The sequence below is a fragment of the Lithobates pipiens genome, unplaced genomic scaffold (genome assembly GCF_037356315.1).
Source record: "Lithobates pipiens isolate NorthernLeopardFrog02 unplaced genomic scaffold, aLitPip1_a1.2 Scaffold_18, whole genome shotgun sequence".
NCBI classification, from domain to species: domain Eukaryota; kingdom Metazoa; phylum Chordata; class Amphibia; order Anura; family Ranidae; genus Lithobates; species Lithobates pipiens.
The window spans coordinates 169,953,144-169,977,890 of NW_027507758.1; the positions used below are offsets into that span (position 1 = coordinate 169,953,144).

Here is a 24,747-nt window from a genome sequence, read left to right on the forward strand (position 1 = left end):
CTGTCAGCCAATGAAAAAAAAGCCGATCACCGGCGGCCGTGATCGGGACATCAGTCCCGATCACGGCCAGTGTATCAGTGCCCACCTGCCCCCTGCCAGTAACCCCCAGAGCATTAATAAAGTGCCACCCAGCAGTGCCACCCATCAGTGCCCATAATGCCACCCAGCAGTGCCATACATCAGTGCCCACCGTGCCATACATCAGTGCCCACAATCTGCCTCAACAACATTGCTGAACCTCAGTGCCACATATCCGTGCCCATCAGTGTCATCTACCAGTGCCCATCAGTGCCGCCCAGTGCCTATCAGAGCCCCCTATCAGTGCCCATCTATCAGTGCCCCTTAGTGCCACCCATCAGTGCCGCCTTATTTGTGCCCATCAGTACTGCCTTATCTGTGCCTATTAGTGTCGCCTTAACTGTGCCTATTAGTGCCGCCCATCAGTGCCCATCAGTGCCCACCAGTGCCGCCTCATCAGCGCATTTCAATGAAGGAGAAAAATTACCTGTTTGCTAAATTTTATAACAAACTATTACACGATTTTTTATTTTTTTTATTTTGCATCTTTTTTGGTTTGTTTAGCAAAAAATAAAACTCCCAGCTGTAATTAAATACCACCAAAAGAAAGCTCTATTTGTGGGAAAAAAATGATAAAAATGTCATTTGGGTACAGTTTTGTATGGCCGCGCAATTGTCATTCAAAGTGCATCAGTGCTGAAAGCTGAAAATCGGTCTGGGCAGGAGGGGGGTTTAAGTGCCCAGTAAGCAAGTGGTTAAAGTTATATTTGCCTTGAAAGCCCCGCTGTAAACACTTGCCAATTTTGCCATCTCCATACCTCCTAACTTTTTGAAAAAACAGAGGGGTCTTAATTTGAAATATTTGCCTCTAACAGAAGGCAGTTTGTCCACCAAAGGCATGTCTGTCAGCAGCAGTAAAGCATGATGGACACCCCCAGCCATACAGCCAAAATTAAAAAGAAATGCATTGCTCTGTTCAAGCAATGTTCACTTCCTCAAATTTTTTTTTAAAGAACTGCTACCTGCAGAAGAGGATACTGAATCTTGAGGCTTTCCTGATTGAAGGCTGCAGAGTTTGGACATGTTCCGCTGTAGAAGTGGGCATTCAGAGCCATCTTTTCCCGTGAGCAATTCCTTAGCTTTTTTGGGGTCGCTTGAAAGACAAAGGGCAAAAACAACAAACTGATTTAATTGGATTTTATATGTTTACGTCGCCTACTAGGAAAATATATTCATGGCAATTTTTTAAGAATTTGTGCTTTACAAATGTGCCTTAAGCTTTTCTACAGTACTGTATCTTTGGAATAATCGCTATGAGACTTTGCAAAGCATGTTATTTGGAATTTTGAATAATGCATCTTGCAATTTATATAACTTTCCTGTTTTGCCTATTGTGTATAATAAGTTGTTCTAAGTGGTGGACAGGGAGTCATTAAATGTGCAAATCTGAAGTTTTTAAAGGGGTGTGTATGATGATTTATCTGCTAAAATTAACCTTTGGGCACTGGTAGATTTATTCTTCAGCTATTGGACGACTGCCATTAATCAAGCGCGCTAAATGTAACTATTCTCTGCTTGTTTGTTAAGGCAGTTCTAAATGGTAATATTGCATTCTTTCTTGCAACCATTATTGTAACGAAGTTGCACCTGTACTATTGACTTCATGCCTACTGCCTTATACTTGAAGTGTTACTAGAAAAGAATTTGCTGATAATTGTTTGTTTTACAATTAAAACTATTCGGTGCATTTTTTTTGCCTTGAAAAATGTTAAGTTGCTTCCTCTGCTCTGTGTTCCCGTAGGGCATGTGATAGTTTTCCCTCACATTCTAGGGTTTTTCTTCATATATTCTTATGAAAAAAACACTGGGGAGCCTTATAACACTATCAAAAGCTTGTGGTGGATTCCCAAACGTAATCCCGAAATGGAGGTGAAATTTGGGGTCAAGCTGGTTTGAGTTTAAAAAGCGAATACATACTTTGTGTACTTAGTGATATTTTTTTCCTTATGAATAAATCCACAATACGCCATGGATGTTCAGTGTAAAACATAAGAAACAAAAATGATACAAACTACTGCTATTCTAATAAAAGGAGAACAGTGGGGGTATGGATTTGGTTAGTGTCATTTTCAGGTCTGTGCCTTGTTATGGCTTCTAATGGTTCTATTCAAGCCTTGCAGCTTACTTCAAATTAGTTTCCTATGCCTAGGTTCTGTCAATACCACAGATATCTCAAGTATAGAGGTCAACAGGGCTGTGGAGCCCAAAAATGGTTGACACAAATTATGTCAGAAGCAGGTATCCATTTCATTTATATGTAGCACCTGACCTATCCTTTGTGTTTTTGTTCTACTTTACCAGATGGTAAGAGATTAAAGAATGGTTGGAGGTTTTATAATAATGGTGCCAAAATATTTCCATAAATAATAATGGATCTGCAAAACACACCTCTGCAAAATGTCAATTTAAAACTGAGAGGTGGTGAGAAGAAAATGAAAAATATGTTTTTGTATTAAATAATGAACTGAGTTTGAACAAAAACCTTTTGTTTTATGGTTGGTCAGTAATCTGATCCATTAAAGGCATTATCTGTTTCTCATCTTTTCATTGTTTAGAGGTTCTAATTTAATCAAATTCAAATTATTTGGCTAAAGAACGGGAAGTGGATTATGCCTAGGTACTTCTTGGAACAGGTGCTGCAGATCATTGTCAGAATTTTACCTTTTTGGTATTCAAAAGTTTTGAAATTGTTTATTTGTTCCTGGTAATGCAAGCTTAGGTTGGGAAACAGAAGCAGTAAACCTAATCCAACGTTATTGGTCCTGCATATGTTACTTCAAAGAACATCTTTCCTTGATTAGAACTTATAAGACCTTGCCGATTTTAGCAAAACATTCTTTGAAATCTGAGCTAATATTTGAGTTCACTCATTTGGGTTCACGGAACAGTTCATTGCTAGGCGTTGTGCTATAATTCACATTCTGCATAAAAACAGAGTCTGTAGATTGTCGCTGTGTACTTGCCTGCAGACCAGAGTTGAGCCTGTATGGGGTTGTCCGTCAAATTGAAGTTTTCATAAGATGGTGACTGCTGCTGTCGTGGTCCAATGTTTTTTAATAATTAGAGAGTGAAGTCATAGAATTCATCTGCAGTAGAACCTGTTGTATAGCTTAAGACCATGGCCTATGAAGCTGGATACCCTTGCACCCCTCTATATGCCATTATTACTTTTCATAGAAACTTGAATCTGATGATCAAGGTAAACAAAATGTTATTTTCAAAAGACCAGTTGGGGCTAAAGACTCCTATGTGTTGCTATACTATGGTCCAACACTATTCTCTTTTATATTTGGAAGGACAACCACCAGGATGCCACTGTTTGCAATTACTTGCAAAGTTTGTTACCCAATGGTAATTTGAAAAGGGTTCTTAATCATTGGTGGTAAGGTCACATTATGGAAGTCCCTTTTTCACCTGCTCTTCATCTGCTTAACTACCGTATATACTCGAGTATAGGCCGACCCGAATATAAGCCGAGGCCCCCAATTTACCCCCAAAAAAACTGGCAAACTTATTGACTCGTGTATAAGCCGAGGGTGAGACATGCCTGTCCATCCCTGTGTGTGTGTCCGTCCATCCCTGTGTGTCCGTCCATCCCTGTGTGTCCGTCCATCCATCCCTGTGTGTGTGTGTGTCCATCCATCCATCCATCCATCCCTGTGTGTGTGTGTCTCCATCCATCCATCCATCCATCCATCCATCCCTGTGTGTGTGTGTCTCCATCCATCCATCCATCCATCCCTGTGTGTGTGTGTCTCCATCCATCCATCCATCCATCCCTGTGTGTGTGTGTATCCATCCATCCCTGTGTGTGTGTGTATCCATCCATCCCTGTGTGTGTGTGTGTCTCCATCCATCCATCCATCCGTGTGTGTGTGTCTCCATCCGTGTGTGTGTGTGTGTGTGTGTGTGTGTGTGTGTCCAGCCTACCTGTGTCCCGAGCCTTTGTCCCGAGCCTCCGTCCCGTGTCGTGCCTTGCCTTCGTCCCGTCCCGTCCCGTCCCGTGCCGTGCCGTGCCTTGCCTTGCCTCCGTCCCGTGCCCTCTTCGTCGGCGGCCATTGTAAAATTCAAAAGCCGCGCCTCCTCCTTCGCCTGTGATAGGCGGAACACTGAATTTCCCAGCAGCCTGTGTTCCGCCTATCACGGACGTCGTATCATCCTCGTCCGTAGTACGAGGATGAGACGATGCCCGTGATAGGCGGAACACAGGCTGCTGGGAAATTCAGTGTTCCGCCTATCACAGGCGAAGGCGGAGCCGGAGGCGCGGCTTTTGAATCATAGAATGGCCGCTGTCTGTCTGCTCGACACGCTGATCGAGCGGGCAGACAGCGATGACTCGAGTATAAGCCGAGGGGGGCACTTTCAGCCTCAAAAAAGAGGCTGAAAATCTCGGCTTATACTCGAGTATATACGGTAGTAAATAAGGCCTGTCTACCCTCTTCACTAGTTCATTGAAAGAGCCAAAAACAAAATGCTGGTTCCCCACCAGAACCCAATGGGAATGCTGCCTTTTTTTTGCAGAAGGTGCAAAGGATTTTAAGCAGTAACGCTGGTAAAGCTGAACTCCACGTATGGTCTTCAGATTGTCAAGTCGATGCTACCACAATAATGTCCACAATCTTCTGGGTCAATTATCACCAATGAAAGGGTGCCTTCATATTTTTTTTTTTTTTTTTAAGTATAAGGTATTCTCTGGACAACGTGGAGGACCAGGTAGTGTTCATTTAGCAACAATCCCAGCTGGTATAACTTGGAGGACTCCTCAATTCCACAGTGTCTCCCTTTTACAAATCCCCTCAGTAAAAGAGGTCCGAGGAACATCTAATGCTCTCTACCAAATACATTTATAATATAAAACAAAGTATATTTACATAGAACAAATCTGTCTCCAGTGCTCAGTCAATGTGGCACACATCACTGTAAACAGCATACAAGTCAAAACCACTGCTGATCAAACTCATTCACAGAAAAAGAATAGTCCTGTTTAGCGTGGCTGGGTCAGAAGTTTGAGCTCCACCTTATGCCTTACATCTCCGGGCAGGACTTCCTCAGAGGATAGGCACTGTGAATGTGTTTGATCAGCAATGATTTTGCCTGTATTGCTGTTTACACTGAGCGCTGGAGACAAATTTGTTCCGTGCGAGTATACATGTTTTATTATAAATATATAATATAAATATATTTTGTGGTAAGTACTTTCCCTTTTATAAATCCCCCTCAGTAAAAGAAATCGGACACTGTGGAATCAAACGGAGTCTTACCAGCGGAGATTGTTGCGAAGGATTAGGATTTGATGTGTATGGTAGATCTATCAAACTCTCCAATCTGATTTTGACCTCCTGTAACTAAGAGGTCTATGAAAGGGTGAGTATATAAATAAAGCATGGTTTGCGGTCGTGTCTTTTCTGCAGAAGGTTATTTATCTTCACATTGTGTTGAAGAGCAGGATCCGTGCCATGTGGGCTGTTGCAATAATACACCATTGGCAGTAAAATGGACCTGCATGTGATGCACATTGATTGTAAATAGATCACATATCACGTGTGTAAATAATGCACCTTTTTGATCATTGCTATTATTTTTGTGTCTAGGGTGTGTTTTATATAATACATATGCCTTGTTTATTTGACTAAGTTTTCTGAGCACTACACGCGTTTTAAATGTTTACTAAAACTATGAAAAATGTTGTTCATGTTCACCAACATAAGCACAGCATAGACAACCTGCTTCTGTGTTTGGCTGCAAGTCCACAAATGCTCTCCAGTAATTAATTAATGATAATAATAATGCCAGTGTGTTTTTTTTTTTTTTTTTTTTTTTTTTTTTTTTAACTTCCAGAGCTTCTTCACAGAATGTATCAGCTTGCTGCAATAATTTACATTTAACTGCAACCTCAGACTTCATACCATTCTAAATCATACGATTAAACCTAGCCTCTAAAAGTCGTATAGTGCTTAAATGAGGGCTTTCATGTCCTCTTGGTATATGTGTGTGTGTGTGTGTGTGTGTGTGTGTGTATATATATGTATATATGTGTGTATGTATGTATGTGTATATATATATATATATATATATATATATATATATATATATATAATTACTAGAAGTATAAACATTATTGTACACCATCTTTTATAATTCTAATTAAAGTTTATCAAACTATTACAAGTGTAATCCTAAATGCTCTTAGGCTCTTTGGTAACCCTTCCTCCTCGGAGTGCCAAATGACTGCCTTTGTTTCATCCTGTACATAGATAAGGGTGCTCTTACCTATATATGCCTTCCCATTTCTACCCCCCATATATTTTGTTGTTATGTTGACTATGTACAGTCTTTCAGCCTACTTCTACATGCCTGTGTGTGTGTGTGTGTGTGTGTGTGTGTGTGTGTGTGTGTATATATAAAAAGGCCAGTATGGTGGCCTGGAATTATGGGAGGAGCCCGGAGGGGTATATAACCAGCCCGTTCGCTTGTCTTCCTTGTCGGTTCCTGTGCGCGATATCTGTTACGTCAGATCTAGGGCCGACTGTTCGAGACCAAACGTAGTGAGTGGTGTTCGTGAGTTCCCGTATTTGTTAGTCCCGATCGTGTCCGTGTTGTCAGTCGTCTTGTCTTTCGTAAGCGTTCGTGTGTTTCCTTGTCCGAGTGTCGCAATACTCAAAAAATTGCCGTTGTCGTACAACGCATCTGGGCCGGCTGTCGCAGGTAGGGCTTTGGCACCCATTTTTTCATTTCATGTTTACAATGTCCCTTGAACACGATATCCTGAACTCACAAACCGCTCACTTTACATTTCACGAACGTGTTTTAAATCACGTCACCCGTACTCGTTACCACATGTCACTACTCCTTTTCTTTCCAAAGAGAAGTCATTATCACCCATTCGTCACAAATCGTGCCACATCAGGCACTTCATTTCGTAGACATTTCAACGACTCCCCAATCATTTCTAAAATATTCGAATCGTTCGAATCATTTCGAAGCACAGCCGACTGCTCGTCATGTCAAACATCAAGCAGTCCGAACCATTTCAAATTAATTTCGAATCGTTTCAAATCGTTACGAGTCATTTCAAACCATTTCAAATCATGTCGGGTAATTTCAAATAATTTAGAATCATTTCATATCATTTCAATCATTTCAATCGTTTCATGTCATTTCGAATCATTTCGATCATGTTATGTCATTTCAAATCATTTTTGTCATTCCGAAGCATTTCAAATCATTTCATATCAGTTCGAATCATTTCACTCATTTCTATCACTTACCGCGCTCCGATTCGAATCTTGTTGCATCCCCGATGCACCGATTCGCTTCGACGTGCCCCAGGTTTCGGCCTCATTTCGGTACATGCTCCAGAGACGGAGTCACTCGTAGGTTCAGGCACAGTCCCTGATTCTAGTCTTTGTCATGGCATTTTCATTTCTTGTCACGTACTACGCCCCGAGACGAATCCAGTCGCATTACCAGGTATGCACCGATTCGCCTCGGTACGCCCAGCTGTCGGCCTCATTTCAGTACATGCTCCAGAGACGGATTCTTTGTTAAAATCATCATTCCATTCGTTGATTCTTGTCTCTGTCATGGCATATCATTTCTGTCACTTATTACGCTCCGATTCGAATCCTGACGCATTCATCAATGCACCGATTTGTTCCGGTGTGCCCAGCTGTTTACGCCTCATTTCAGTAGATGCTCCAGAGACAGGACTCATTTTATCATTTATGGGCCACCCTCTGACTTTTGTCTTTGTCATGGGGATCATTTCATCTCACCTATCACGCTCCGGTATGAATAGTCACACCTGTGTACCAAATTCGTCTCGTGCCCTAGGACAGGCCTCATTTCAGCACATGCTCCAGAATCCGTTTCGTGCTTGGTCGCAAGATTGCGGCATGGCGATCCGGACCTCTGTCATGGCAGATTCACTCATTTCACTGTCGCGTACCGCTTCCCGGTTCGAATCCAGTTTCTTCAATGTTTTGATTCCTGCCGGGGGCCTTGCTCATCGGCCTCATTTCACTAAAATTGCCTCGATTTTCAATACATGCTCCAGAGTCCGGTTCGCTGTCAGTTGCACCTGCGACGCAACCAAATCGCATCTCTGTCATGGTAGACGTTTCATTCAAAAGGCAACGTTTCATTTGTTTGTCTCATTTCATTTCAAAATCTCATCATCTCATGAAGTCGCTATTTAGCTAGCCACCTGTGTTTAGGTATTGAACTCTCAAACAAACTTCACCTTCATGTTCTCAGGTCAGTCGAGTTTCAGGAGGTCCACCCTGCACCTGGTCGGACAGTGCCTCCTTGGGTAAGAAAAATAAATGATAATACATATATGAAGAAAATGCACATGAGCGGAAGCATCCTTCTCATTAAGTAGGTATTTCTTCAGGAGTCACCAACGAGTCTTGTAATCCATGTCACCCTTATGTAGGTTCCGCTTAGAAGAAAACCCAAACCCGAGGACAAGTAGGCTCGCCTAGGCCTGGATTACGCCACCATGTCCCTGGCCGGCAGTGAGGATCTCACAGCCCCATTATCTCCATCTCCAGTCTCAGAGAGTGGCAGCCAGCGGTCCCCCAGAGCATGGACCATTCCCAGACTGACAACTGAGCTGAGGCGCAGAGGTGTACCCTTTACGGCAAAAGCCAGAAAGGCCAAGCTTTTCAAGCTCCTCTATCCTCCCCCAGCTGTGGCAGAAGCTAGTACCCAGCAGGCCTCCCTGGGTTCTATCGCCGCCTCAATTTCGCAACTGCATACCCTGGTATCTTCCCTGGCGACCTCAATTTCAGAGGTCCAGAATCGGGTGGCCCTCCTCGAGACCCGCCCAGTACCAGCAGCCCAGGCAGTAACTAGCCCACTCACAGGTATCACCGGGTGTACGTCAGTTGTGTACCCTTCTCATCTGGTATCGGCCAGCATCAGGAAGGACATCCTAGAGGGCAAGGATGTCAATCTGGCTTCTCTACTCATCTCCATCCACGAGCTTGCGGAGAACAAGGCTTATACATGGGGGGGATGTGTCAGTGGTCCTCAAGGCCAAAGACCCCAGGCTGGACAGAAAGCTTTCGGTCACCGAATTTACGTTGGCCTTCGGCATATTGAGGGATGTCGTCTGCTCAGCCTCCCCCAACAGGAGGGAGGAGCTGGATCGCTACCTCCATGCTATAGTAGATTTAGGCTACAAATACGGCAGTTTTGCGTTTTATGACTACCACAGCTCCTTCTCTGCTAAAGCGGCTGACAGTCTCTTCCAATTCCAGACGCCTACTGACTGGAGCATCATGGATACTGAGCTTTTTTGCCGCAACTTCGCGGGTCTACGGTCTCCCCTCTGTGCTATTTGCCAGTCTGCTACCCATACCGCTACCTGGTGCGCTAACTCAGTGGCAGCCCAGCCCTCAGACAATCCTTCTGCTTCAGGTACTGCTCGGGGCCAATAGGCGCCGGCACGCCTGCCACAGATGGATAAATTTGGGCGCCCGGTCAAGACCGTGGGAGGTGCAGCAATCTGCAACAACTACAATTGCGGGTCATGTAATTTTAGTCAATGCAGGCTGCTCCACATATGCACGCTATGTCATAGGGCTCATCCCAGGCTTATGTGCGAAGTCAAACAGCTTAAGAAATCTTGACTAAGCCGGGTCGACGTCTCATGGCTCAGCATCTACCTTACAGCTCATCCCACTCCCTCACTGTCCGTCTACCTTGTTCAGGGCTTCACTCAAGGCTTTCACACTGGACTTATCTCTCTCCCTCACCTCACGCACAAATGCCGGAACCTGCGGTCAGAAGCCATTGATGAACGAGCCATCGATCAGCTCCTACAGACAGTTAGACCAGGACTTTATCATAGGCCCTTTCACCCAGCCCCCATTTAACACCTGGAGAGTCAGCCCTATTGGGCTTGTCAAGGGCAAGTTCTCAAATAAACTCAGATTGGTGTACGATTTGTCAGCGCCTCATTCCTCTTCTGTCCCTAGTCTTAATTCCCTCATCCCCTCCAAGGAGTTCTCTCAAGTATGCCTCCGTAGACACGGCCATCCAGGCCATTCTCAAAACAGGCACGGGCACCTGGCTCTCCAAGGCCGATATCTCGGATGCTTTCAAGCTCCTTCCCATCCATCCATCTCTCTGGTGCTGGCATGGCATCAAGTGGAGGGAGCTGTACTGTTTTGCCATCAAACTGACATTCGGGTCCAAAAGCAGCCCCTGGCTCTTTGACACTTTCGGGCAGTCACTCACGTGGATCTTGCTGCATGTAGCCCGGTGTCAGGGAGTCATACACTATCTGAATGACTTCCTACTGATCGAGCCACCCGGCTCACCGCCAGGAGATCTGGATAAATTAAGGGTGGTTTTCAGTAACCTCAACGTCCCCATTGCCGAGCACAAGGTGGATGGTCCAACACAGTCCATCACCTTTCTCGGGGTTAACCTAGACACCAACACCATGCAGGCCAGCCTCCCCCCAGATAAACTGGCCCGCATCAGGGCGGTCCTGAAGGACTTCACCCACGCCAGAACTTGCACCAAGAGACAGCTGCAGTCCCTTCTCGGCATGTTGAATTTCGCCATGCACATCATCCCTCAGGGTCGCGCCTTTGTGTCACGTCTATTGGTCTTACTGTCCCTCACACAGGACCCGGAGCAAGTCCTCAGCCTTGATCCCACGGCGATAGCGGACCTCGCTATGTGGGAGGAATTCCTATCATCTTGGAATGGCGTGTCCCTGTTCATTCCCTCCATATCTTCCCTTTCACCCCAGGTGGTGACCGACGAGGCGGCCTCCACAGGCTTCACGGCAATTTTTGGCCACCTCTGGCTCGCAGCTCCCTGGCCTCCCCAGATACTGGCGATACCTGGCTTCTCCGAAACATACTCCCTGTTTGAATTATACCCCATCGTAGCTGCAGCACACACTTGGGGCCGCAGTTGGTCGGGTCAAACTGTGGCCTTTTCAACAGACAATTTAGCCACTGCAGAGGTCATTAATAAAGGCAGGTCCAGGTCTCTAGCGATTTATGTCCTTCCTACGTCGGCTGGTTCAGCTCTCATTATTATTTCAGTTCAACATCCACTGTTCCTTTATCCCCGGTAAATTCAATCGGACAGCGGACGCCCTCTCCCGCTTTAACTTTGTCTCATTTTTCGATCAGGTGCCCGAAGCCGGACCAACATCAGCAGCTATCCCGGACTGGTCTCAGCTGACCCTGGACTAGCCCCACACCTCCTAGCGGCAACCCAGCTCATCGATCTCTCCCTCTCACGTAATACCCTTAAGGCCTACCAAACGGCCTGGAGGGCCTTTAACCGCTTCATGACACATCACAGCACAGAGACGTCCCGTGTCAAGCAAGTCCTGGCCTTCATTTCCTACTGCCACTCGGAGCTTGCATTATCCTATAATACGATCCGGATATACTTGGCCGGTGTACAACATTTCACGTCCCTCCAGGACCCTACCGAACCTTCCTTATTTTCTTACCACGCCGTTCGGGCTATCATGCGCGGCGTCCAGAAGCGCCAGCCAGTGGCCAGCACCAGACGGCTGCCTATCACAGGAGATCTTTTTAGAAACATGTCGGATATCCTGGCCACATCACCATTCGGTCTCCGTCCTAGTGTCATCTTACAAGCAGCCATATATCTGGCCTTCTACGGCTTCTTACGGCCAAGCGAGTTTACTTGTAACAGCCCCACAGCACGCATGCTGTGCAAACGCCACCTGGTCCGTTACGAAGACCATTTCATTTTACACTTAGCAGTCTCCAAAACGCAGCAGCTTGGCTCTGGTACGGACATGCATTTCTATAAGACCAACAACCGCTGGTGCCCGGTCGCCACTCTCACCCGCTTGTTGACCCTTCTGGCCGATCAACCAGACACGAGCCCGCTTCTGCCATTTCATACTAAACCTCTAAACGCTGCCCGGTTTATGGAACATGTCAGGATACTCCTGTGTATCCTTCAGCTAAACCCTACTCACTACTCCGGACATTCATTCCGTATCGGCGCAGCCTCAACAGCCTCCCGCCAAGGGGTCCCGGACCATGTCATCAAGAAGTTGGGCAGATGGAAGTCCACCTGTTTTGCCCGTTACATACCCAATCCACAAGTGGAGATGGCCCAGGCCTTTGTCGAGCTCACCCAGTAACAAAACTAAAAACAATAAAGCACAATCCCTACATGAATGTTTTGCCCCCTTATTTTGGTATACCGTACGTTAGACCGGGGCACACTTTCAGGTCCATTTCAAGTAAGCGAGTTTGTTAACCTTGTTTGTCATCCTTATCCGTATCGGTCAGAGGGCTCTGAACCATAAATGTATGTGTGTGTGTGTGTGTGTGTATATATATATGTATATATGTATATGTATATATATATATATATATATTATTGTAGAGGGTTAAGATGGGGTTAATCGAAGAAGGCAGGTACTTCCCCTTCAGACCTGCTTATTATCAGGTGTGCTGAAAGTGTCAGCATGGAGTTGTTGAGTAGGAGAGAGGGAGACACAGCAGCACGCTGTGTGGAAATGTCCATTGCTGGATGGTGTACCTGCTGGGTGAGCTTAACCACAAAAAGACTGTAGCTCTGTTTGGAGCCATGAACTGTTACCTCTAAGCCTGTGTGCTGATGAACGGTGAGCTGTACCTATGTGCACATCCGTGTGATAAGACAAGTCTGTCTGGTCTTATGTTTTGTTTGCTATTTTGCTGAATAACTTTTATTTTACTGGACTGCCTCTGAGCCAGCTCTTCACCCCTCTGATCCCCTACAATACACACACACACACACACACACACACACACACACACACACACACACACACACACACACACACACACACACACACACACACATACATATACACATATACACATATACACATATACACATATACACATATACACATATACACATATACACACACACATACATACACATACATGCACACACATACACACGGTCATCCAGTGAAAATCTAGGCTGCTTTTCACATAGAAAGAGAAGAGGAAGAGAATGAGGATGGAAGTCAGTAACCCAATCAGTGAACAGCAGTTAACAAAGATTTTTGTTATTGCCTTGTTAAAGGCAAATCTAAAAGACACAAATTACTTATTTTTAGGGAAAAAAATCAAATTTAAATGCCCATCAATGCAGTCTTATCAGTGTCCATCTGTAGCCTTGTCCATCATTGCAGCCTTGCCCAGTGCCTTTGCAGCTTTGCTTGTCTCTTTGCAGCATTGCCCTGATTTAAATTTGGCGCCGATCTCCACTGACTGAGCGGCGCTCGCTCCTCTCGCAATCAGTGTAGGTGGGCGGGACTGTGAGAGGAGCCGAGTCTAGCTGTAGTACACTCAGATTTTTGTATCTTGGCTCTGCTCACTCCTTTCCTCACAATCAGCGGGGATCGGCATATAACAGGCACCCACGATTTTCCCCTGATTTTATGGTTAAAGTGTGCGTTATACTCTGATAAATACGGTACCTGGTTTTGACCTGGTATATGCCTTTTGCAATTCACTGTAAAGTAGAACTGTCAAGGCAACAAAGGAGTGGCTCAAGAAAAGGCACATTAAGGTTTTGGAGTGGCATAGTCAGTCTTCAGACCTTAATCCTATAGAAAAGTTATGGAGTAAGTTGAAACTTAGAGTTGCCAAGAGACAGCCAAGAAACCTTAAGGATTGAGAAAAGATCTGTAAAGAGTGGACCAAAATCCCTCCTGAGAGATGTGCAAACTTGATCACCAACTACAAGAAATGTCTTACCTCTGTGCATGCCAACAAAGGTTTCTCCACTAAGTCATATTTTGCTTGGGGATCAAATACTACTTTTATTCACTAAACAGCAACTCGGTTTATAGCATTTGTTTTATGTGTTTTTTCTGCATTTTTGCTTGATATTCTGTCTCTCTATCATTTTAAAATACACCTATGATAAACATTATAGACCCTTCATTTCTTGTGGGTAAACGTATAAAATCTGAATGGGATGAAATGATTTTCTCCACAGCTTTCCTGGAGTTCACTCTAACCACTTCAGGACAGAGCCTCGTTTTGAGATTTGGCGTTTACTGGTTTTAAAACCATTTTTCTTGCTAGAAAATTACTTGGAACCCTCAAAAATTCTATATGTATTCTATGTGTATTTTTTTTCTAACACCCTAGAGAACAAAATTGCGGTCGTTGCAATGCTTTCTGACACACCATATTTGCGCAGCAGCCTTTTTTGAATTAAAAAATAAGACCACAGTAAAGTTAGCCCAACTTTTTTTATATTGTGAAAGATGTTATACCAAGTAAATTGATACCCAACATGTCACGCTTCAAAGTTGCACCTGCTTGTGGAATGGCGACAAACTTTTACCCTTAAAAAAATCTCCATAGGCGATGTTTAAAAAATTCTACAGGCTGCATGTTTTCAGTTAGAGGAAGTCTTGGGCTAGAATTATTGATCTTGCTCTAACGATTGCGGTGATACCTCACATGTGTGGTTTGAACAGTTTACATATGTGGTTGCTACTCATGTTTGCGTTCACTTCTGCATGTGAGCTCGGCGGTCGGAGCGCGTTAATTTATTTTATTTAGCGTTTTATTTTTTACACTGTTCAAAAAAAAAAAACTGTCACTTTTATTCCTATTGCAAGGAATGTAAACATCCCTTGTAATAGAAAAAAAGCATGACAGAACCTCTTAAATAGGAGATCTGGGGTCAAAAAGACCTCCGATCTCATATTTACACTAAAATGCAATAAAAAAAAAGTTGTGAAAAAATAAATGTCCCCTTAAGAGCTATGGGCAGAAGTGACGTTTTGACGTAGATTCCGCCCTGCAATGGTATGGAGCCAAGTGGGGGCCATCTTCCCCCTCACTCAGCTCTAAACCACACAGGGAGGATCTGATAGCCTTCAGCTCTAGTAAGTGGCGGAGGGCACCAGAGCGTGGCGGGAGGGGGGTGGCCCTTTCCCGCCACTGATGAAAGTGATCTTGCATCGAATCCGCCACAGAGACCACTTTTATGTGAAAGCCCGCTGAAGAAGAGGATATCGGGATTATGGCAGCTAGCTTCTGCCATAACGATATTCCTCTTCAAAGTGCTGACATATAGCGGCGGCGGGTGGTCGGCAAGTGGTTAAACACCTCGCTTTAAATATATTTATCAATTTGGGTAATTTCATTTTCTACAACATATTTTCAGCTTTTAAATTTAATGTAAAGTTTTTTGCTTTATTTTATAGGGCTAAAATTCTTCAAAAATGTTAGCTGCTGTGTCACACTAGCTGTCATTGAGAAGCAGTTATCAGAACTAATCTGGCACACTCATTGCTTGTAGTGTTTTCTATTGTAGGGATGTGTGGATTACTGAGCAAGTTTAGATTACATATCCTTAGTACTTGCCATGAGTTAAGCATTTCTGGAGACAGCAGTATTTTTCATGATTATTTTCATAAGGCCCCTTGGCAGTATTGCTTGGCAGGCCATCTGACTATATTCAGGTCACACCTTTTTTTTTTAAATAAATCTAATGTCTACTACATTGTTACAATGCAAAGCAAACTGTGCCTTGATTTAGCTATCATCTGCAGCAGCATCTGGAATTCTGTGACAGATGACCAGGAAGAGGTTGCAAATATTTCTATAGAAACTATTGATGCTTGTGGGATTACCTTTGTAGAGTTTTAATTCAGTAAATACTTCAGGATACTGCTTATGCGCTGATAACATTTCTTGATGTCCCCTATAAAATATTTTAGAAAGACCCCGAAAACAGGGACAGTTGTACCCCCCCCCCCCCCCCCCCCCTGGTATATAGGGACTTTGAAGGCGAACAAAGGACTTTTTATAAAACCATATTATTAGAAAAAGTGCTTAAAAAAGCATGTATAAATCTTCACAAAACATTTGTGCAAGACAAAACAATTGACATATAATATATTTTCTACAAATTCAAACATGAGTACACATTCCTCCATAGGCCTGACATGTTTCTGGAGAGAGGTCCCTTCTTCGGAGGCGTTTTTAGGAGAGAAAATTTGTATCTTCTGAAAAACAAATACAAAATGGCTTAATGGCATTTTGTTTCGGGCAAAGTCACCATTGTTGCATCTGAAAGTGTCTAATATACATACCAGTATTGAAATTATAAATAACTATTTGGTTGTATACAAAGAAGTGAATTTTTGAAATAAGTTTGATACACTTATGCCGCCAATTATTCACCAAGAGGTGATATACTCCGTTCAAGCTCAGAGAAGCCCATGCAAGAGGTCCCATGATGGGATGATCACCACAGTACTGCCACAACAGAGCCCTAGGAGTTCAATTACTTATTATATTTAATTTGAACCCCTTTTGTATATACCCCAGCTAAATGTCTAATATGCCTGTTGAAAAGTATGTATAAATAAAGTAACTTCAAAACATTAATAAGAAAAATCTCATATTCCAAAAACAGAAGGGAGGAGTTTTCCACTTCCTCTCCTATCTCACAGTAACACATGAATGTGCAATGAAGATGGTAGCTCTATTGGTCTCTTTAACTTACTTTCAAGATGGATACAATTTATATGTGACTGCAGCATTGCCCGGCATGAAGTGCACTGGGCAGAACGCAGTCTGTGAGCTTTATAGACCGGCGCCAGCGCAGTGCAGATCATTTTCATTGGTGTCAGCATGGAAGGTGATTTATAAAGGCTGTGTCGTTGTGCAATGACGTCATCGCAGCGCGACATCAAAAGGAAACAAAATATGAGACTGCTTGTGCCGCTCTACAAATAGCAAGCAAAAAAAAAAAAAAGAATCTATATAAAGCGAAATATGGAAAAACATCCAGCGGGACCTCCAGGGCAGGATCTGCATCCCCCCCCCCCCCCCCCACATACCAAAGCAGTGGAAGAATGCCATGCAGATGAAGCCCACCGGTGCAATACAATTGCAATTACACAGCCGGCACCGGAGAAGAGACAGCCAAAAGGGCCCGCTCCCCCCAAAATACAGATAAATGGAGAGCGAGGGCCCTGTGTGCCGGGCAGGCATGTTAAAAGGTAAATAACGGCAGGCGTTTTGCAGTTGACATAATGTCTAGGCCTGTACATCCTGCCATTTGGTAATACAAATTTTCTCTGTATATTCATATAACGGCAGCATGTAAAACCGCTACAAGTGAAAGTCCCAAATCTTTTACATACATCAGAACGGAAAGTGTCGGTATACTCGCTTTTGACCCGATGGTCTCTAAGTGAGGGAGCCCATCTAAAGGTGATGGTGGGTGTCACAGATATATGTGGTCTTTGATTAGGATCAATTTGTAATAAATGCCAATGCTTTTGTGAAATATTTCTGATAATTTTATGTTTGTTATAGGTGGTTATTAGTCTAGTTACTGATTTTAAATCAGAAGATTTTTTTTTTTTTTTTTGGTAACAGTATGTTTTGTCTCAACTGTCCCCATGCACGTTTAATCTATCTATTGATTTGGTGATGTTTAGATCAAGGAATGAGATGGCAATATCATTGAAGGTGATTGTGAAGTACAAGTTAAATGTGTTTTGGTTCATGGCGTGTATAAAGGCTTGTAGATCTTCTGGTGTGCCATCCCATATCATCAGTATGTCGTCTATATTCCTATGCCATGCTACCACATGGGTGGTATAAAACGACAAACTGTCATCAGAAAGCAGAGACTGCTCCCACTCCCACAGGTACAGGTTGGCGTATGATGGGGCACAACAAGTCCCCATCGCAACCCCCTGCATCTGGAGGTAGTGGGATCCATCAAAAGAAAACATGTTGTGCGCTAAAATAAAATACAACGCTGCTATTAGAAAATAATTCAACTTGCGATCATCCTTGTGAGATTGTAATAAAACGTGTTTTATTGCAGGGGAGACCTAAGTTGTGGGGAATTGAGCTATAGAATGCTTCCACATTAATAGCAACTAAAAAAGAATGAGGTGGAACATGTAATTTTTCTAAATTTTGTAATAGATGAATGGTGTCCTTGATGTGTGAAAATAGACTAGCCACAAAGGTTCTAAGATGACTATCAACAAATTTGCTAAAATTTTCAGTTATAGATTCAGAAATAATGGGACGGCCTGGAGGAGATTTTTGGGAGACAATATAGAGTTGGTATGTGCGTATAAGGTGTTCTAATATACTCCTAGACATCTTTATCAATGGCCCCATCTACCAAATCATAAAAGGCATAATTGAATTTATCAACGGTGCCTTTTGAGATAGGTTTGTACCATAATTTATTTGTAACAACCTTTGTACACAAAACTGTATAGTGCTCATTTTGTCATGATTACGATGTCCCCTCCCTTATTGTATGGTTTAATTGTTAGGGGATGTTTTTTTGAGAGTTTCTAAAGCCAAATGTTCATCTTTGGTAAGATTGTTACATGAAATTTGATTTTGATTTTCTTGATTTCTGATGTGGTAGAGGCTATAAAGACCGACTTTTTTTTTAAATTTCCCTTGTTTAACTGGCAACAATGGGGATTATTCTGTGATATGTTCCTCCAGAAGAGCTTCAATATCTACCGAATCAATTAAATCACTAGGGTCCTGTTCCTCAAGGAGCATTAGGAGATCATCCAATGCTTCATCTGATTCTTTTGACCTTCGTCTGAGAGATTTTTTTCTTTTGAAAAAAAAGGCTTTTGTACTGGCGTTTTCGAGCAAAAAGATGTAAGTCTTTTATTACTCCTTTTATTACTTCAAACGTATTCAAACCAGCTTCTGGACAGAAACTGAGACCTTTATGTAACAAATCCCTTTCAGCTTCAGTAAGTGAATAATTTGAAAGATTGACAATGTTTTGAGGTGTTAGGGTTTAAAGAAAGATCTGGTGAAAGAGTGTGTAATGAAGCTACATGTCTGGAGGACTCTCCTCCATTTGGTGAACTAAAAAATCTTTGTCAGTCTGCAATAAAGTCATGGTGATAGAAGATCGTGAAGAATCACCTGTGTGTGTGTGTATAAATGAAAGAGAACCATTACCAGAAATTCCTGCAGAAAAAGATTGACACCACGTGAATTACCTTTACCAGTGGATGAAAGAGGGATTGTTTGTGGAGTGGGAGTACAATCCATGATTCTCTTATTTGGAGAAGGGTCGCCATCGGATGGTGGTCTTTTATTTTATTTTTCTGTGATTTGCAATTTCTATATCTGTTCTTGGAAGAAGATGAGACGGAGGAGTTTAAGGATGAATTGAGCTCTGAGTTCATTGAGCCTTTGCTTAGCTTTCCTTTTTGAGAACGTTGTGACAGATTGGCTACTATTTATAGGCCTTTCCTTCTTGAAAGGCTTTTTATCTCGCCAGAATTTCTTGTCTCTTATTGCTGATCTTTGTTGAGATTTTTGATTAAGCTGAAATCAATTTTTTTTCCTCATGGTCCCTGAAGATGGGCAAGTCTTTAATAGGAAGTAATTTAGTATAAATTGTATCAATGTCTTTGTCAAAATTGGTGATGCGTTTTTTATATTCTTTGCTTAATAATATTGCCATAGTCTTAGTACAAAGCTGTAGATTCCTCTCCCAATTGATTTTAAAAGTGGAATCTACATCTTCCAACATAGGAAAAATTTTCATTTATAATCCTAGAGGATTAATATCCTCCTGGATATATCTATCAAAACCGTCAGCATGCCAAAAGCGTGAAAAAACAGAGGAAATTTCTGATTGAGAGGATGATTCCTCCCTCCTGTCCACGGCTCACCTCTTCCTCCCTCCTGTCCACGGCTCACCTCTTCCTCCCTCCTGTCCACGGCTCACCTCTTCCTCCCTCCTGTCCACGGCTCACCTCTTCCTCCCTCCTGTCCACGGCTCACCTCTTCCTCCCTCCTGTCCACGGCTCACCTCTTCAAACAACCTGCCAGCCCCCCTACAAGCTCTTTCCACCATATCACCTGCACCCCTCCCCACTGCTCAGCTCTCACTTTGCACAACCTCTCCTTCCCAACTTTAACAACTTCACCCCCCTCTTCACAAATTCACCCCCTCTTCACAAATTCACCCCCACTACAGTCCACAGCTGTCTCCTCCCCTACAGATGCCACCACCCCCTTCCCTCCATAGTTTTTAGTTCACTCACCTCCTCTCCATAGCTTCCAGTGCAGCCATCATTGGTCCGTTTTAGAGCATGCAGGCTTTTTTCTGGCTGAACACTTCACTACAGGAAGGCAGGGCAGGACGAGAGCCGCGGGGCAGGGTGGGACAGATGGGAGCCACAGGACAGGGTGGGACGGATGGGAGCCACAACTCCCGAAGGTCCACAAAAAGTAAAAAAAAAAAATACAGCGGTCGCGGTGTGGGGACTCCGTGCACTGATTGACATATATAAATCCCGACAATAGGACACAGCCGGTGGAGGAAGAAAGTAGTGCCTACCTCCTCCATCTACTGCCTTCTGTGTTCCGTGATTGGGGAGCGGACAGGGCTGCAAGAGGTGGCATGTGGCTCCAAGACTTCCTTAAATTGTGTATGGGAGAAACAAACCCTTAGTTGGCACTCACAAACTGGAGTTCAGGATTACAGAGGTCTTACTAGCATCTTTATCTTTTGTGTGTCTTATAATAGTTTTCCTCTGTACATTATGGCAGAAAGCTATTTTTTTCAAGTTTATTCTGAATACAGAATGCTAAAAGTAGGCCTAAAGCTAGTATCTAAAATCTTAATATGTAAAATAATTCTAAAACAGTTTTCAATCTTAAATATTAAGATTTTTTTTTAAATAATACCTGATGATTTTTCTATGAATGCCCTTGTTATAGGGATGACCACTGTCTCCCAAATATGCTCCTGCTTATTATCTTGTTACATGTACCCCTCCCTGATGGTGACAACATGTTGCCATGCCTGCACATGCAGGCATGGTCTACTGTTCCATAAGGAAGCAGTTCCAGATCAGTGTGTAGCCATTATTCAATCCAGTAAATGTAGACAGAAAATGGCTAAAAGATGCTGGGTTAGCAACGCAGTACTGGGATACTAAGGAAATGTAAAAAGATGCTTTTATATAAAAAAAAGGCAATTGTTTGATACATGGTGCTTTAGAAAAGTGTTTCTACGATTAGGGTTTAGCTCTTTAACCTTTTTAAATCTATTTTAAATACATCTAGCTAATAATTTGAGTTTAAACGCATATTTTTTACGTTGATTATGGTTACTCAACACTACCTCCTTAGCCTGTCAACACTGTTGTCACTGCTTCCTTTTTAGATGCGTTTTATATGTAGACCTGGTCCTTGATTGGTAGCATATTTATTAAATGTTCCTATACAACTAGATGTCACTCTTAGAAATTGACAGGGGAAGTATGAACTGGTAAAGCATCTCCCTTTTGGGGGTTGAAGATCTGTGTAATAGAAAAAGCACTTAAGTGACTTCATACGCAATTTGCTTCAACAGACAAGACATACTGTACAGTACTAATATGCATGTTTTTAAATCTGTTTTTGATGTTTTAAATAACCATTTGCAGTGTTGGCTTACATTAACAGGTTTCCATTGCTCACCTGAAAAATGAGCCTTTTCAATTATATTGAAGCTCAGCAACAGTAGCATATTTTAACCACTCAAGCCTCCAGTGTAATGGCAAGTTTATAATTTATGACGAGCAAATTGATGCTCTTGGAGTTCTGTGAACTCGAATGTTTGGGAAAATTGTATTGAATTTTGTCATAGTCCAGGATCTGGCTTGAAGGCCAATAGCTTATAGCAGTAGAGAGGCTTCCACTGACCAGCTGGATAAGTGCACAAGCAGGTCACTCTGGCAGATGATGCAGACTCACTCAAGGTACAGGGTCTAAATACTAACTGGTGTTCACCAGAGCTCCTGATGGTGGAGATGGGTTTTGCTGCAGGTTAGTACCAGTTCATAGTCCTCAGAATCACCCCATCAGTAGCTGAGCAAGCTGGGGTCCAGTAGCAGAGATAGCAGGTAGGGATCAAGCAAAGGCATAATCGATATACAAACCTAATGTAACAAGTGATTGCAGGCTGAGATCAAGCAGAAATGCAGTTGATGAACAAGCCAGAGGGCATCAATGAGTAGTAGCAAAGATACGGATGGCAGCAGGAGAGATAAGAGCGAGATATTGGCTGGAGTGAGAGCGTAATAATCTGGCAAACAAGTGCTCAGGCCTGGCTTAAATCAGATAGTTCATGGGAGTAGCAAAGAGTTCAAAGTTCGCAAGAAGCAAGACTTAAGGAAAGGTTGTGTAAGCAATCAGGCAGGGAGCTGTCCAGCATCTCAAGTGGCTCTGTGAGAAGAGCTACTGCCAGACATAGCAGAGGTCCCGGATTTGGCTCCAGGCCCCGACAGTTAATAAGAGGCAAGTCAATTCTGGTAATTTATGAGCTATTAGTAAGCTATTTTCAAAAAAGGCTTGGGAAAGCGGGTAGATTTTGCCAGTGACACAAAAAAGTACATTGGGGTAGGTCTTTTTCACACAGCTTCAAAGGTGACTTGGAAAATGCACAACTTCATTAAAATATTAATAAATACTTTGTCAGTTCTCTGTTGGCCGTGTAAGTATTTTTTCAGGCTAAAATTAGCTTTGCTTACAGGCAGTAGCACCCCAATCCACTTATTTGATAGCCTTTTCATCATCAATCAGAATACAAATTCATCAAAGATCTCTCAGTACTTCTTCCACAATGAATGGTTCCCCCATTCCGCCCCACTGCTCAACTCAGACTTTATCTTCAAAGCCATGACTTTAATGCTTTCTTCCTCTAACCAATGAAGGGACTCTCTCACTTCTAAGACTAGGGAAATGTCTGTTATTTACCTTTTTCTGGGTTAAAGACATCCCAGTCCTGTGGATTCAATCAGTGATTTTAGAAGGGTACAAATTAAAGTCAAAACTATACCCTCACATTTTGTTTTCTCCTGAACCAACTGAAATCTTCTCAAGGAGTACCCAATTGGTATAATCAAATCTTTCCAATATTGTGGCCTATATCGACCACCAAGGGAGAACCAAGAGTCAGTGTTAATGGAAGACTCCCTCCCTGCTGTTCAAATCCTGGAAGTTGACAATTGGAAGACAGATTACCTCAGCCATCACTGCCTAGATTAATCTCCTATGTTCGAAATGGGGAACTCAAGATGTGGATGTCCTGTTCTAGGACCATTGACCCTCTAGCACTGGCATAGGATTCTCTGATAATTCTCTGGACCCTGTTCCAGCCAATATGTGCCTTGCTTCAAGTGTGAATTCTTGACTGGTCTACAAATCACAGCAAGAGCGGAAACCCGTGATTCTTATTGCATCAAATTTGCCCAACAGACCCTGGCATGCAGACATGTTCACCCTTCGAAGAGACAATCCATGGCCTTTTCCAAACAGGCAATACCTTCTTTCCCAGGGCCTCCTGTTCCATCCTGCTTCTCAGTCACTGGCTTTAATGGCATGGTTGTTGAAAGCCTGGTCATGGTCTTGAGACAGGGGTATCTAAGCAATATAGGAATGACACTCAAAGCCAGAAAAGCCACTTCTGGAAAAATGTACTACCTGAAAATCTTTCTTTCCCTTATGTGAACATTTCAATTCTTGAGATTTCTCTGTGCCTTGCATTATGGCCTTCCTACAATAGAGACATGACTAGAATTTGGCCTTACTCTTAAACCTCGGTTGACACTGAGTCGCGTGTGTTTTGCACAAAAAATGCACTGCATTCCCGTGATTCAGTGTGGTGCGATTTGAGCCCATGAATGAGCTCAAATCGCATTGTACCAAAAAAGTGCAGGCACCTTTTTTGGAGCCACATCACATGTTTTTTTTACCATGCAATCTGGTGCTGGCAAACCGCACTGAGTTTACGATCCTTTTGGGGGTCAATGTATTTACCACTGCCACAGATTGCAAATGGTGTGATTGCAATGTGGTGCAGGGATTACAGTTTTCCTGCACTGCATTAGGGTGAACATAGGCTAAGGGACTGATTTCAGCCTTGTTCGATTTTTCTCATAAAAAAAAAAAACTCTGGCTTAATTTTCCCATATAAAAAAAAAACTTTTTAACGCATTTCCTGGGATTTTAAAATGGTTACAGCACCCTGTGCTTCCTTGGGATCTTAATTAGATTCTCTCAACCCTACAAAAACAGCTCTTTGCACCCATCAGAACTTTGGATGACCTTTCCTGCAAAGTGGCCTAGCAGCTCTTATATGGAGCCATTCCTGACCCTTTACAAAGACAAAGTACCTACCTTGGCAAGAGGAGGGGATTGAGTGACTCTAAAATATCATGCACCTCATCCCGACTATTGAAAATAAGTGGAAATGAGAGGATGGGATTATTGCAGTGCTCAAATAATCAAATGAACATATAGAATACATTTTTTTTAAATTCTTTATTATAGAAAATAGGTTCAATACAAATGGAACATATGCAATTAGCTTTATACTGGTCGCTGGTGTCCCACAAGGGCAAAGATAGTCAAAAGTAGGTTTTCATATCCCAACATGTTTCACCAGCATTGGCTTCCTCAGGGGATTATTAAGGACCACCAATATTAACACCACTCTACCACTGCTGAAATACAAATACATTATCAATTATAGAATATAAAAAGGAAAAAAAAAAATATATAATATATATATATATATATATATATATATATATATATATATGTATATGTA

At 42.8% G+C, this 24,747-nt stretch overlaps 1 protein-coding gene across 2 annotated transcripts in view; it reads left to right on the plus strand.

The window, feature by feature from the left end:
* Positions 1 to 24,747, plus strand: part of MTHFD1L (methylenetetrahydrofolate dehydrogenase (NADP+ dependent) 1 like) — a 377,119-nt gene that overhangs the window by 316,696 nt on the left and 35,676 nt on the right. The gene's annotated exons all lie outside the window — the stretch shown is intronic.